Here is a 15,565-nt window from a genome sequence, read left to right on the forward strand (position 1 = left end):
ACTCCAAATAAGGAGCTAACACAAAGCTGGGTGCTACTGGCAAAGAAGTGGGTTGCCATGGGCTGGGCAGCCTGCCTGGGGGCAGAAGCAAGAGTGAGGACTTACCCCAGGGGCAGGGCATCCGTGACAAGGTTTGAATTAATTAAGATGGCAACAAACTGATGTTCACGGTGTATTGCTCCCTCTTGCCACTGAGTAGAGACCAAGGAAATGAAGGTTTAAAATGCGTCACACCTTTGAGAGATGGGTCTAGTCTATGACTGGGTCTTCTCCTCTTGAAATTGGAGTGTGTGTCTTCTCTAACACAGTGTGATGGAAGATGCAACCAGACTTTGGGGGCTGGGCATAGCAGGCTGTCTCTCTCCCTGTTCACTGGAACCCATGCTGGGGCCTGGGTCTCCACATGGGAAGACTGAGTGCCCTGGGGCCACCAGGCTGGAGGAAGCCAAGCCATAAGGACAGGCTGTGTGTAGGAGGGATGGGTGCCCCCATCAGCTGTGGGGCCCCAGCCCAGCTCCAGGCCCAAGGAAGGAGTCCCCTACCCTGATAATTCCAGCCTCATAGGTGAATCACCTTCAGCCTTCCAGTCTTTCCAGCTGGCTCCAGATGTCCACCTCTCTGATCCCCAGTATCTGTGAGCCTCATTCAGTACAGATTCTAGTCTTTGAAGTAGCCAGGACAGAAGGCTGCCATAGCTGTCTGGCCTTGCCCAATGGGAGGCTACTTGCAGACTCAGATGGAGCCAAATAGACCATTCAACAACCAAGTCCAAATCTGAATGAAGCCCAGTCCCTGACTGGGAAATTTTACTTAGACATGGAGAGGCATTGAAAAGTCACTATGGAAATCATCAAGAAGAGTTCATGTGTGAATCAGGCCAGATATTGCCAAACATGGAAAAGTGGGTCAACTGGAGCTGTCTGATAAAGCCTTTGAGCAGACATTCTTGGATTTTGCAATATTCCTAGTATTGCTCCAATTTATCCCTCAAAGAGTTACAATACTCTTGAAAAATTCTTCCCGGTTAGTTTTAATTTATGTAGAGTTCATACAATTGAGTGCATGCTAGAAGAATGCCATTTGGTATGTGTTGGGGGGAGGGAATAAGCTAATTGTGAAACAGAATAAAAGAGAGGGGATTTCTATAACACGTTTATGAGCTCAGTATAATGAAACTTCAGAGCTGGGAAACTTTGCAATGATCTCAGCTCCTGTGTGGTATAGACAGGAACCTCAGGTGCTGAGAGCGCTCGCTGCCTTTGCAAGCAAAGCTGGTGAACTCTGGCAGAGGTGGACCCTGGAACCTGGGATGTGGGCTGAGGCAGTGCCCTTCTCTCCACATTACGGTATCTTGAGTTGATTTCCTTTTGCTCCCACCCCTACAATCTTGCCAGCGGCCCACCCACGCAGGCCTAGCCCTATTTCTGTGTGTATATGTGTGTCTTAGGCCTTAGTGTTTCTCTCTCTCTCTCTCTCTCTCTCTCTCATCTTCAATACATTGCATATTAATGTTTGTGCACAGACTGAGGTACAAGTTCACTTTATTCCATGTGGATATCCAATTGTCCCAGCACTATTTGCTGAAAAAACTTTCCTTTTCACATTGAGTTGTCATGACACCTTTTTCAAAAAATAAATCAATTAATTGTATTTTTGCATTTTATTTCTGGATTCTTTATTTTGGTTTTATTGCATTATCTGCCTCGCAATAATACTTTGTGGATTATTGTAGATTTATAGTAAGACCTAAAATCATGTGTGTAACTCCTCTAATTTGTCCTTTTTAAAGATCGTTTGGCTATTCTAGATCATTTGCATTTCCATGTAACTTTTATAAACCATTTATCAATTTGTACCAAAAAAGAGAATGTCTTCTGGGATTTTGAGTGGGACTGGTTTGACTCTATACTTAAGTCTGGGGTAAGATTGACATCATGATGGCTTTGAACATTTGAATCCATAAACATGGTATATCTCTCCATCTATTTAGGTCTTCTTTAATTTCTCAGAATAATGTTTTGTAGTTTCAATGTAGAATTCTTCAGAAGCTCCTTAAGACATAAATATATAATACCTGTTCTAGGGTTGTGTGGGGTCTGGTAGCAGAGAAAAGCCTAAAATTTGGGCATCAGCTCCGAGCAATTTAAGACAAGTTGTCATTCACAGGTGAGTTGTGTGTCGCTCTTGCCGCTATGTAGATGCAGGCTGTTCGCGCTGTCTCAGTCATTCCTCAAACATTTACCAAGCATCAGCTCTGCGTCCAAACCTGAGAACACAGGGTGGGGCAAGAGTAGGTTTACAATTGTGAGTACACAAAACACCAACTTTGGTTTTGTATTATAATTTATTAATTATTGTATTATATTCCATATGAACAACTGTAAGCCTACTTTTTTTCACCCCATATAGCACTAAACCAGGTGCAGTCAAGTCTCATGTGGAAGGAAACTCAATAAGGACAATAATGAAATACCATCTGACCACCGTTCTGTGCCAGGCACCTTCTACTTCCCATGTTTTCTCATTTACTCTCCACAAGACTATAAAGCAGGCCCATTTTACAGATGCATTTAAGGAGGTTAAATAATGGGGACCAAGTGCCCAGCTTGATAAGCAGAAGAGCCCTGAGCCATGCCCTGTCCAGATGACTAAACTGGGGCATAGTTTTGTGGAAGCTGATGCCACAGAACACTCTAGAATCACATCTTGTTTTAAACACCCTCCCTTCCTTGACTCCAGAATGAGAAGAACAGAATCATGGCCCAGAAGCTTCCCTTTCAGTCTGCATTCTCTGACCGCTGTTCTCAAAGTCCCCAGAGGCTCTTGTGCCCACTATGGAACATTAAAAAACACTCACAAAATAACTAAATGTGTGATTTTGCCCCAACCAGAAGTTATTTTAATAGAATTTGGTACAGCCCAATGGAAGTAGACATTAACAGCTTAAAGCAAAGGTTGCTGGAGACAACATAATCAACAAAGTTAACTTGCGTGTATGAGTGAGGGAGCAGCCACCTAGTTCTACCTTTAGGGGAACAGCATCAAGATCTCTGAATTATTGGGTCCCAGAGGATGGGGTTTCAAGACCACTTGGATGATGTCTGATTATTTTGTTCAAGGAAGGTTTCCTGGAAGGGGAGGGATGGCCCCCGTGTGACAGCACAGCCCAGCAGGGCAGAAGGCCTCCCCTGCAACACTCAGCCCTGCACTGTCGCTGAGCCCAGCTGGGGGCCCTGGAGCCATTGGCTGGAGAAGGTCCAGCTCGGAAGGAGTCTGAGTTCATTCAAGGTTCTGGGCTTGAAATTTCAGGCAGTAATGTCGGAGGGCAGACTTAGATCTAGTTGTGGGATGCTAAGCATTGTAGCATTTGGCAGGAGCCCACCGATTCTTTTAGAAACTTGGAGATTGAAGAGTTTGGGTTAATAATAATAATAATAATAATAATAATAATAATAATAATAATAGTCACTATGGTGGTGACAAAAGCAGATGACATTTCAGAGAGCTCAAAGCAATGAACAGAAAAGACATGACTCCAGCATCAGGAGCTTGCCCTCTAGCAAAGGGTTATACACAGGTAACAGTTCTCACAATAACGCCACGACACAGATGTTATTCTTGTACCTGTTTTACCCTCAAGACTTGGCTGAGCCTCAGAGATGTCCAGAATTTGCCCACATCACAGCATGTAATGGCAGTGCTGGCTTTGAAGCCCCTGCCTTGTGGCATGAGCCAAGGTGCAGCCTGAGAACACAGAGCTGCCTCGCTGAGCCGCCAGGGAGCACGTTCTCCAGGAGTGATCGAGCCATATCTTCTTGACCCGCTTAGCTCAATCCTTAAAAGGACCAGAGAACAGTGTATTTGTTTCTTTCTTTTTAAGTGTACTATTCTTAAAATAAAATTTAAAAAAAAAGACATGCCCACAAGCAAAAGAGAGTCTTAGGAAGAGAGCTGTTTGAGTTCAGGTCTCATGGCCACCCACCAGCCTGTGAAGAGGAACCCTCTGAGGTTCCCCTGCAGACAATGGCAGGCTGGCCCCTCCAGAGGGAGGCGGCTGCAGAGGTGTCCGCGGTGGCCAGCATGCCAGGGCCACTGCCCGGCATCTCCATCTCCACCACACCTCCCAGCCGGCACCCCGCACCCCTTCTCCCACCAGGAAGCCGGCCAGGGGAGAGTCTGTGAAACAACACTGCCATTGTTTCCAGGCACTGCTTTCAGGAAAAACAACAGGTTTTTCCACGTTGGAGTCTTTATAGATTTAAAGACACTGCATGCTTTCTCCTCCACATGCAAAAAGCTGTGGTCTTTGTTCATTTAGTGAGGAAATACAGGACTCTGGAGGCCTAGCCCCCCAACTGTCCCAGGGCCACAGCTGCAGGGGACCCTCCTGTCCCCAGACATCCCTGCTCCCCAGACTCCCAGAATGACCCCAGGATCCCTGCTCCCCGTGGCCTCCAGGACTACGGCCACACGCGTAACACCATGGCCCCCATTGCTGCCTCTTTCTTCCTATCTCCCATCACTCGCTCTCCCCTGCTTGCTCTCCCTGCTTGCTTTTCACTCACACCCAGCTCCCTAGGGGCCCAGCACATGCCTCCTGTGTGAAGTGCCCCCCCCAAACTCCTCCTCCTCCAGTGCCTTCCCCTCAGGCTGTAGAGATGTGTGTCCACACCCTGAACCCCACAGTCCTAAGGATTCATGACGATTAAACGTAACCTGGTGTCCTGGAACAGAAAAGGACATTAGAGGAAAACTAAGGAAATCTGAATAAACAATGGACTTCAGTTAATAATAATGTGTCAATATTAACTTTTTATTTGCAACAAATGGACCGCGCAGAAGTAAGATATGACCGCGCAGAAGTAAGATATTAACAGTACGGGGAATAGGAGTGGGGCATAGGGGAACTCTCTGCACTATCTCACAATTTTTGTGAAAATGTGAAGGTGTTGTGAAATGAAAAGTTTATCTAAAAAACATCTGGCTAAATTAAGGAACAGACCTTTATTTGACATGATACATATCAGCTGTGCCAACAGCCTTGGACATAGAAGGTTCTCGATAAGCATTTGCTCTTGTTAACCTGGCCATAATTGTATTTCTGATCATTGGCACCATTGTGTTCTCACTTTCCCAGCTTCCCTGGTGCTCAGTTCCATGCTCAGCATCTCCGACTCTTCCCTGTGCCAGACCACCCCGGCCACAGGGCTGTACGGCAGGAGGGTAGAGAGGGCTCGGGTCCAGGGCAGGTAAGGAGCTGGCCCTGTGTGGCCTTGGACTGTCCGAGGGTGCTCAGCTGCAGGTGGGGCCTGGGGCCCCTTCCACCTTGATATGCTATGGCTTTTAGCAAGACCCAGCTGTAGTAGTGGCCATGCTGTTCAGGAAGGACATGCAGCTGACACATCGGGGTTCAAGCTGTCTCTCCTGGGGTCCATCTGGTTCTGAACCTCACACTGGGGACTTCCTGAAGTGGCATACACCAGGTTGGGTGATACCCTTGCCCATTGCATTTGCCGCTGGAAGACACCCCTGACAAAGCAAGCGCAGATGGACAGAAGGAGGGAAGGAGGCACCTGCACGATGCATCAGGGGTCAAAGCTTTCAGCTGATGCTCGCAGGAGTCAAAATCCAGACCTCCGCCCTTGCACTTACTTAGGGTGACACAATCATGGGAAAGGTCCACGGAGGGCCCACAGACACCCCTCCACCCCCTGACCCTTCCTGGAAAACCAGTACCCTCTTACTGAGAGGAACAGTCTCTGTTTTTTGAGAAATTATCTGGAATTGGAATAGAGCAAAGAGACTACATTCTTTCACAAAACTGCTTGATTTTTGACATTTTTCTTCTCAGTAATATACAGTAACCCTTCTTTACTGTGATATGGAGCTAAATGCCGTCTTTTCTTTCCTTCATTAGCAAACCCCAAACTTACCTGTAATGGCCCCCAAAATCATCAGGTCCTGTCCCTGGGCCTGTGAGTGTGATTGTGTAAGAAGAAAGGTCTTTGCAGACGTGGTAGAGTCAAGGATCCTGAGGGGGTTCCTTATAAGGAGAAGATAGAGAGATCTGAGATGCACAGAGAGGAGAAGGCCCTGAACACAGAGGAAAGCTGGAGTGATGAGGCCACAAACCAAGGCCTGCCTGCAGCCAACAGTGCTGGAAGCAGTGAATCTGCCAGATTCAGCTGAAAATGGGGGTCTTCTGCCAGCCTGTGGAGTGTGCCCAGTATGCAGGATCTTCCTGGCCTGTAAGCTGGGAGGATCTCTGGAGAGGCTTGAGCAGGCCGTGACCCAGGGGGCCAATCCAGTGCTCCTGCATTGTGGGCATGGAGGGAGCACGGGTGGACCTCACGCGGGCCATGGCAATTGAGGGGATGGGACTCAAGGGAGCTCTGGTCCAGGGAGCAGGGAGTCCAGAAAGGCCAATGCTACACAGGGGCTCCTTTTTCCTCATGAGAAGAGCCCTGGGCCTGTCTCTCACCCCTACCCACTGGCACCCTTCCCTCTCCCCTGTGGCAGTCTTCACCCTCCTTCTTTCACTCCATTTTTGGGTCGGAGAGGCTCGTCGCTCACGGCTAAGGGAGTAGGTATGTGACCACCATCCCCATAGGTGGCCTTTCTCACAGCCCCTTAAGCGAGAGACAAGATGCCAGAGGCCACAGTGCTTGTCTGAGGTCCCAGAGCTTGACCCCCTCACCTCACACACGAGTTACAGACATTTGGAGAGGACCCTGTCCCTCCCACAAATGACATGCTGTCAGTCACAAGTCCTTGACCTTGTGGGATTATAAACCTACCATATGGTATGGAGGCCTGGTGCCGCCTGAGCCCAGACCACAGTCCTGGCCTTGAAACTGATTTTGACGGCATTGAAAGCACAGAGGAGTAAAATTAACCAGCGATTCACCGCCTGCAGGCCATCCTCTCCCAGCCTTCCGTGTGTCCTGCTTGTTGAGGGTCCCCACTGGGGAACAAGGCTGGGGTGGGGGCTTCCTGCAGATGACATGTGATTCCTGAGGGCTGAGGGAGAGAGCAGGGAGTGCAGGTCATGGAGAATTCCATCGGATCTTCAGGATGGCACCGCTTTCTTGGAGGTTCCCTGCTGGCTAGGAGGAGGATTTTGTGGGGGCCCCTGGAGTCAGTTGGTGCATAAGGGCTGGGGGCCATCGCTCTCCAAGTCAGGGGAGAGCCTCACAGCCTGGGAGGACCGCAGAACAGAAACCAAGATGCGGGCTCTGGACTGAAGCACGCACGAGACGGCCACTCATCCGAACCGGCCACTCATCCGAACCGGCCCCCGGAGACGCCAGGCTTGTCTGTAGCTTCCACAGGCTCGTTGCAGCCACCAGGCTGGGTGACCTCAGCGCTGTGCCAGTAATTCCAACCACACGCGGCCGCCCACCCTCACATTCTCTTGGATCTCATAGGCTGTTTCTGCCCCAAACCACACTCAGCTTTATTTAAGGAGTTGGAATCTTGGGATTGTGGGAATTAGATGGAGGAGGCCTTTTCCATTCCTGGTGGTAACAGAATGGAAATCTGGGCTGGAAGTAAAACAACCTGAAATAACAAAAGGACTGGGCATGATGCAAAGGCTCTTGGAGGCGACATTACATGGAGGGGTTGGGGGGCACTCAGAAGGGCCAAAGGGCTGGGCTCTTGGGAGGTAGTCATATGTTTTAGGGGGCTGGAGGGGGCTGTGCCTCAAAATCAAGTGGTTGGTAAGTGGCTGGTCTTTCACAGGGGCAGGGAGAACAGACCCCATCCTGAGCTGCACCTTAAAGGCCAAGTTCCCGTACAGGATTTAGGGAAATGGGCCCCTTCCCAGTAGCTGTCCAGGGCCCAGTACAGAACTTCTGTTCTGGAAAAGGCAGCCATGGGCCTCTAGGGGCCCCTCCTGGGAGCAAGGCCTTGGATTGGGAGCTCTCTGCTGGGGCCCTGGATCCCCAGTCTGAGGACAGGCTGATGATGTCACTGCCCAGCCAAGCTCCCTAAGTGGTGAAGAAGGGCGGGGAAGAAGCTTCTATGAGTTCTAAACACTGTTAGTGGATCAAAGTTTCTTATAAACAAAGTCCTAAGTGCTTACAAGGAAACTCTTGAAGGTTTATCTTGGGAAATCATTCAAAGCACAATAAAACAGAGACTTCTGGCAAAAAAAGATTTGCATTGCTTGGTGGCATGACCAGCACAAAATGCCCTGTGTGACCAAGCCCTGGCTCACGTAACGGGGCTGGATCTCTTAGTCTGGAGCATGTTTCATTAGAGACAGCTGGAGTATCGCTCTCCACAAAAACATAGGCGTGGCCTCCTAAGAGAAACAAGACCTATGAAAATCGCACCCTCCAAAATGGGAAGAAGCATCAAGACTGTGTAAGGGCTGAGTCTTCACAAGAATTCATGTTAGCGTTTGTGTTAGGGAATGGGCTGTTCTGTTTTCCCCCTGAACTTACTGAGATCCTTAATACACCTCCACTGCATTGAAGAAGACCCACCCAACTATCGGGCCATCGAGTGGGAGGCAAGTCAGGATTCAGTGGTTTGGTTACAGGTGTTACACACCTGTCACTGGTGAGAACCCCCGCAATGAGGTAGAAAGTCCTACAGAATGAGGAAAGCCGGCTCATGTATCTTCCCAGAGGGGTGGCATTTGGCCTGGGTCCCACTCTAAGAGTTGCCTGAGCAGAGGGACTTTTTGGGCCATTGCATGGAGGATGGTAATTCAGCAATACAGTGGGCATGGTGTGTGGGTGGGAGCCCAACCACGCAAGGAGAGAAGTCTCCACATTCCCAAGGAGCTTGGGACTCGTGTGATGTCGGCAGCTGGGAGTTACTTAAGAGTCAGGGAAAGGAGTGGACAGCTTAAAAATTACCTCCCAGGAGCAGGTCTGGAATCCATCAGACAGCCTGTACCCCATCCAGCACGGGTAGCAAACTGACACCAGTTGTCATCCTACATGGAGGAGGCTGGAGCAAGGTGGGAGGGAGGCCCCAAGAAGAGGTCCCTGGGTTCCTGGCCTCAGGAAAGTGCCTTCTGCAGGGCGCTTGGGGGAGCTCAGACAGGCAGACCTTCCTGCCTCTGGCAGGATCCCAACGCCCTTCCCATCCAGGGAACCTGGATAAGTAAGTCATGGCCACGAGACTTGACAGGGGAGTGCTTGGGAAAGTTCTGGACCTTAGTCAAACAGGAAGCCAGGCCATGCTCAGTGGCTTCCTCAGAAAGTCTCCGGAATTTTTCAGCCTGGATGTTTCATTGGTTTGTCAACATGAGGAGCCTTGATCTCCAGTGGGTGACCCTGGCCCTCCCCCATTCCCCATCCTCTGCGATGGAGCGAGATCACCGTGATTAGGGGAGGCTGCAGCTCCTGCGGGAGGAGCTGTGGGGCACAGGCCCGGTGCTTCAGGGTCATGCACCATGGTAGGAGGACCAGCAGGCCCTGGGAGGGGTGCACGTGGGGAGGCCGGGCCCCTCCTGGGCCTTCCCATCCCCCAGGGAGCCTCCAGCCCTGCCAGCCTCCCATTTGAAGCCCTGGTGGCAGAGGTTTTTCTGACCAGGGGCCTCTCCAGATCTGGTTCAGCCACTTTAGGACACTTCACTTGCCATCACTACCCAGGGTGGTCCTCCCACTCAGGGGACCCCCAGGTCCTTTTGTTTCACAGGTAGAGCCTGTTCTTCCACCTCCATCTCCAAACTCTTGCTCATTCTGCTCCTTCTAGAACTTGGTGCCAGCTTTGCCTTGGCCTCAGGCCGCCTCACCGAGCCAGATCCCAGTCTTGGACCCTCACATCCACACATCTGTGTTTCTTCAATGCTCACCGGGCTGCATTTTTAGTGAGTTTTGGGAAGTAGGCACCCCACAAACTTTCAGGGGGCAAGTGGCATAAGCCATACCTCCTCTTTCCTCCTCCTTCCTCCATTCCTCATCAGGGACAGAGGCAGAGTGGACCTTTCCATCTAGCCAGGACAGAACTTCATTCCCCTGCAGGGCTTTCAGAGCCCCAACACTGACCACTTAGAAGTACTGGGGTCAGGGGTCAGGGAGGGGTGGGGAGAGACTGTACATTTCAGCAGCCACCACATCACTTCTGACCCTGCATGGGGCACCTCAGGCCAAGGCTCTGTTTTTGATTCCAACGCAGTGATGAGGAGCTGCCCTCCGATGGGCCGTCCCTTCCCGCCGGGGTCTGGAAGCACCCCATGTCTCTCTCTCGTGCGGCTGAGTCACTGCTCCCTCCTCCAACAACCGCCGCGTGACTTCACAGGGTTTGGCTCTGAGACCCAATAATCTCTCAAGAAAGACAAAAGCAACCCAAGGAAGAGTATGCATGTAATTGGGGAGCATGCCAGGTGCACCCCTGAACCCTTGCATAGCCCTGGTGCTCTGCGGAGGCACCCCGGTGCCCACACACCAGCCAGCGGACCAGCCCCAGGAGACTCCCTGAGGGCAGTGAGAGCACTGCTTGAGCTCAGCTCCTCTGGGCCTAGGTATTCCCATCTGTGAAGTCCCACTGTCATCACATGTATTGGGGAGAGGTGAGTCCCCGGGTGTGACTGCGGCCCAGCCGGGCGCACTGCCACCTATGTCTTAGCTTCCTGCACTGAATCCAGACTCCCAGCAGCACTTTCACTCTCTTTGGTTTAGACAAAGTCCAACATGCTCATCTGACCAACTGTGATTTGCCCAAAGTTGTTCCTGTGGGGTCCTGACTGCCTGGTCAGTGTCCCTCCCCAAGGATGGATCCGCTAAGTCTCTGCATGTACCCCTGTACCCCTTTCTATAACAAGGAGCCAGCCACCTTTGTGTCCCATCAGGATGGCAGCCTGCCCCTACTGACAACTCAGGTGTCCTCGGTGAACCTTGGCCTAGGCAGAATTGGCCACCCGTGGCTTCTCGGTAGTGTTTGAGTCCAGCGTGTCAGCCAGGAGTGACACATGTAATGAGGACATAGTAGCCGTTGGTGAGGGCCGCCATTCACAATGACCACAACAAGGCTGGTGCCCCTGGAGCAGTGCAACCAGGCAGCCCTGAGAGCAGGGAGCACCAGCAGCTTCCAGTGGCCGGGCTCTCCTCCCCTCAAGCCTTGTGCCCAGGGGTGCCTGCCCTTGGAGGGCAACGTCAGCCCATCATGCACACAAGGAGCCAGGCTCAGAGAAGCACACTGACTTCCCCTGAGGACACACAGCCCATGCAAACTCCATGATGGATAATTTCTTTCACCTTCCTCTCTGGATCCCCTCAGCGACAGCTTGCCATTTGGTCCCTACACAGAGACTGGGTGCCTACTGCACACCAGCCACCGGGTGCTAGAGTGATAGAGTTCGTGAGAAGCAAGCCTGGCCTTAGGAACTGGTAAACAGTCTCTGGGTGGCTCTCTGGGTGTCCAGGTCAAGAAGAAAGAGGTGGGGCTGGACAGGGTAAGGTAGTTATTGCCAGAGCTCATGTGGCAGGAAGGAGACCGGGTGTCTCAGAAATCAAACACAGGGGCGATGAGTCCTGGAGCCTGGAACTGTATTCCAGGTGCCCTGACTTGCCCTGAGAGAAGAATTGGGGGCCTCTCGTCAGGGTCAGACCCACCATGAGCGCAGAGTGACACTTGGTCAATATTTGAGAAATGTAGGGATGAGAGGTAAGGTTCAGGTGGACTCCACGTTCATCCCTGTGTGGGCACGCTGGTGTGGTGGGACACCTCTACAGGGGCTCCTCCCTGCATGGTGAGCACGGTGTGTGTGTGGCGGGGGTGCCCCTCCCACCAGAGCAGGTGGAGGGTGCCTGTCAGTGGGTTGATTTATCCAAGTCCATGAAGATGGCTGCACTCAGAGCCATTTACGGCAACAAGGATGCAAATTGGCTATTCTTTTGACTCCTGGGCATTGCTTGGTTTGTTCATAGTGCGGGCTTTCTGCAGAGTGTGTAGAGTCTTGGCACTTGTGTTTCACTTGCTTCCCTTCTTCCAAGGAACTTTCAGAAATTGAAGCCGCATTTTCACAATAGACCCATCTGACAGATACTGAAAGTGAAAGTGCCCCACAGAACTGCCCACCTCCTTTCGTTTCTCTTAGCAGTTTCATTGAGGTATAATTCATGTATCATAAAACTCACTCATCATAAGGGTACAATCCACCATTTAGTCTATTTATTGAGTCACCATTGCCACAACATAGTCCTGAAGCATCTCCATTGCCCCAAGAAATTCCCTCCCACTTGCTCACAGTCCCAGCTCCCAGCCCAGCCTCAGGCAACCGCTGCCCTGCTTTCTGTTTCAAGAGAACTGCCTTTTCTGGAAATGTGATAGAAATGGAATCATAGAACACGCAATCTTCTGAATGTAGCTTCTTTCACTTAGCGTAATATTTTTGCAGTCCATCCATTTTGTAAAGTGTATCAGAAGCTTCTTCTTTGTAATCGTGAGTCGTAGTCCAGAGTATGCATACACCTCATTTGGTTCATTCATTCACAAGTCAGTGGACATTTGGGTTGCAATTAGTTCGGGGCTGTCGTGAATAACGTTGCCATGAACATTTGCATGAACACAGATTTCTGTGTGGATGGGTCTCACTTCACTTGTGTGGATTAGTAGGGGTGAAATGGGAAAGTCTCTGTCTACCCTTTAACACAGTACCAGAGTGTAAATCACTGCCCCATCTCAGCACCACTGTTGGTGCAGGAGCTCCAGTTTCTCAATGCTCTTGCTCATGCCCTCCCATATTGCCCACATTGCCCATATTGCCTGTATTGCCTGTCTCTGTGATGAGAGCTGTCCTAGAGGGTGTGAGCTGGAATCTCTCAATGGTTTGAATTGCATTTCCCTGATGGTTATGAGGTTAAAAAACCTTTTCCTGTGCCATTCATATGTCTTCTTTGGCAAAATACCTGTTCAAGTGTTTGCCCTTCTTTTAAAAATAAACTTTCTATTTTGGAAGAATTTTAGGTTTATAGAAAAGTTGCAGCAATGGTACAGAGTGTTCCTGAGTACCCCTCACTCAGTTCTCACTGTTGTTAACATCTCACATCAACATGGTACATTCATCACAACTCAGAGAACAACGTGGATGCATTTATGATGAACTAATGCTGGACTTTATTCAGATGTGAGTAGGTTTTCCACCAATGTCTTTTTTCTGCTCCAAGATCCCATCTAGGATACCACATTACATTTAGTCTCCTCAGTCTCCTCTGTGCTGTGACAGTTTCTCAGGCTTTCCTGGTTTTTATGACCTCGAGGGTTTTGAGGAGTACTGGTCAGGCATTTGGTATAATGCCCCTCAGTTTGAGTTTGTCTGATGTTTTCCTGACAGTTAGACTGAGATTATGGGGTTTGGGAAAGAGGACAGGGGCCAAGTGCTTCATCCCTCCCCATCTGGGGTTTACTCCGTAACCATGGTTATAACTGTTGATGTTGACCTTGATCACTGGCTGAGGTTGTGTTGCCAGGTTTGTCCACTCTAAATTACTCTATTTTTTAGAGGCAAGTCACTAAATCTAGGCCACCTTCAATATTGAGGAGCAGGAGAGATTAGGCTCTACCTCCTAAAGGGGAGGTACCTACATAAGTTACTTGGATTTTTGGTATAGGATATGTGTCTATTCTCCCTTGTGTATTTAGGCAGTCACTCATTTATTTCTCTCAGTGTGAGCCCATGGATATTGACTTTGTACACCGGGCCCTAATCCCATGTCCTCTATTTTGTTGCTCAGGGGTTCCAGCTTTGGCCAGTAGGCGCTCCTTCAGGCTGGCCCCTGTGTCACTGTGACACACCATCCTTTTATTTTTTGAGCACTTCCTTACTTTTTGGTGCTATAAGATACTCAAGGCTCACCCATTCACTGACCCAGCACTAGGGTCCACTGTTCCTCCAAGAAGCCCTGGCTACCTTGATTGGAGATGACATTAGAAACCAAGAGCAAGGGACCAGGTGTGCCACTTGCCAGTGGATGGCACTCTCTCTAGGCCTACTAAGCAGATGGAGCCAGGGCACAAATAGAACATATATGTGTGTACTAGCCCGTGTGCACACACAGGTCTGCAAGTATTTCTCTGTGTATCCGTCAGTGTCTGCCTATCTATCTAACCTATCTATAAAACTAAACACGAGCTCATGCTGATGCCCTGGACTAATCCAGCTCTACATGGACCGTCCTTGCTTATCTTCAACCTCCCTTTCCAACAGTGAAACACATGGCTGCCACGGTCCACCATTTGTTTACTCATTTTCTCAGCTCCCCTATCTATGTAAAACAGTTTGAAAACTAACCTCTCTCCACCTGGGGAGCAACTCCACCAGCTACAGTCTGGATGTGCAGTTAGTTCTTCTATCTATAACGTTAGTGTCCAGCCTAAACCCCATTTCCTGAAGTTACTTAGGTCAGCTCCCTTTCTCAGTGGGGTTGTGTCAATGTTTATAATACAGTTAGATTCTCTGGTCTCAGTCTGCATCCATCCTGGCATCTCCCAATATCCAGACTGGTTTATTTTTAATTAACGTACATTAAAGTTCACTCCTTGGGCATAAAGTTATCTCTGGGAGATAAATACTTGGAGACGTGTACGCACTACCCCAGTACCATTGCATCTACCTAAACGTCCTCCAGTGTGTGTATTGCAATTGACCACTGTCTTCTCTCCCAGCCCCAGGCAATCACTGACCTGATTTCTGTCCCCATAGTTTCACCTTTTCCAGATATCATAGGAATAGCCATACAATATGTAGCATTTTGGATCTGGTGTCTTTCACTTATCAAATTGCATTTAAGATTCACCCATGTTGTGGTGAATCAATAGTGCTCTCCTTTTTATCGCTGGATACTATTCCATTGTATGCATGTACCTAGCTTGTTTCTCCATAAACCTGTTGAAGGACAGCTCAGTTACTTCTAACTTGGAGTAATTAGGCATAAAACTGCTACAAATATTCACACACAAGTTTTTCTGTGAACAAGTTTTCAGCTCATTTGATTAAATACCTAGCAGTACAACTGCTGGGTTGAGTGGTAGGTCTATGCTTAGCTTTATAAGAAATTGCTGACCTGTCTTCCAAAAAGACTGCACCATTTTGCATTCCCACAAGCAATGGGAGAGAGTTCTTGTCACTGGACATTCTCGCCAACATTTGGCATTATCAGTTTCTTGGATTTCAGCCATTCTGATGGATATACAGAGGTAGCTCCACGTTTCAATTTGCATTTCCCTACTGACAAATGATGAGCATCTTTTCATCTCTTGCCATCTATATATTTTCTTCAGTAAAGTGTTCAGATCTTTTGCCAGTAAATTGGCTTGTTTATTTTCTTGTTAAGAATTCTTTATATATTCTAGATATGAGTCCTTTATCAGAAATATTATTTGCAAATATTTTCTCTTGGTCTGTGACTTACCTTTACATTCTCTTAACACTAACTTTGACAGAAAAAAAAAATTTTAAATTTTGGTAGAACCCATCAGTTTTTCTTTTCTTTCATGGGTCATGCTTTGGGTGTTGTGTCTAAAAACTCATTGGCAACCTGAAGTTCAAGCAGAATTTCTCCCTTGTTTTCTTCTACAAGTTTCTACTTTGCATTATACATGTAGG

The sequence above is a fragment of the Pteronotus mesoamericanus genome, unplaced genomic scaffold (genome assembly GCF_021234165.1).
Source record: "Pteronotus mesoamericanus isolate MK-2021 breed Mesoamerican mustached bat unplaced genomic scaffold, CSHL_Meso_final scaffold_165, whole genome shotgun sequence".
Lineage (NCBI taxonomy): Eukaryota > Metazoa > Chordata > Mammalia > Chiroptera > Mormoopidae > Pteronotus > Pteronotus mesoamericanus.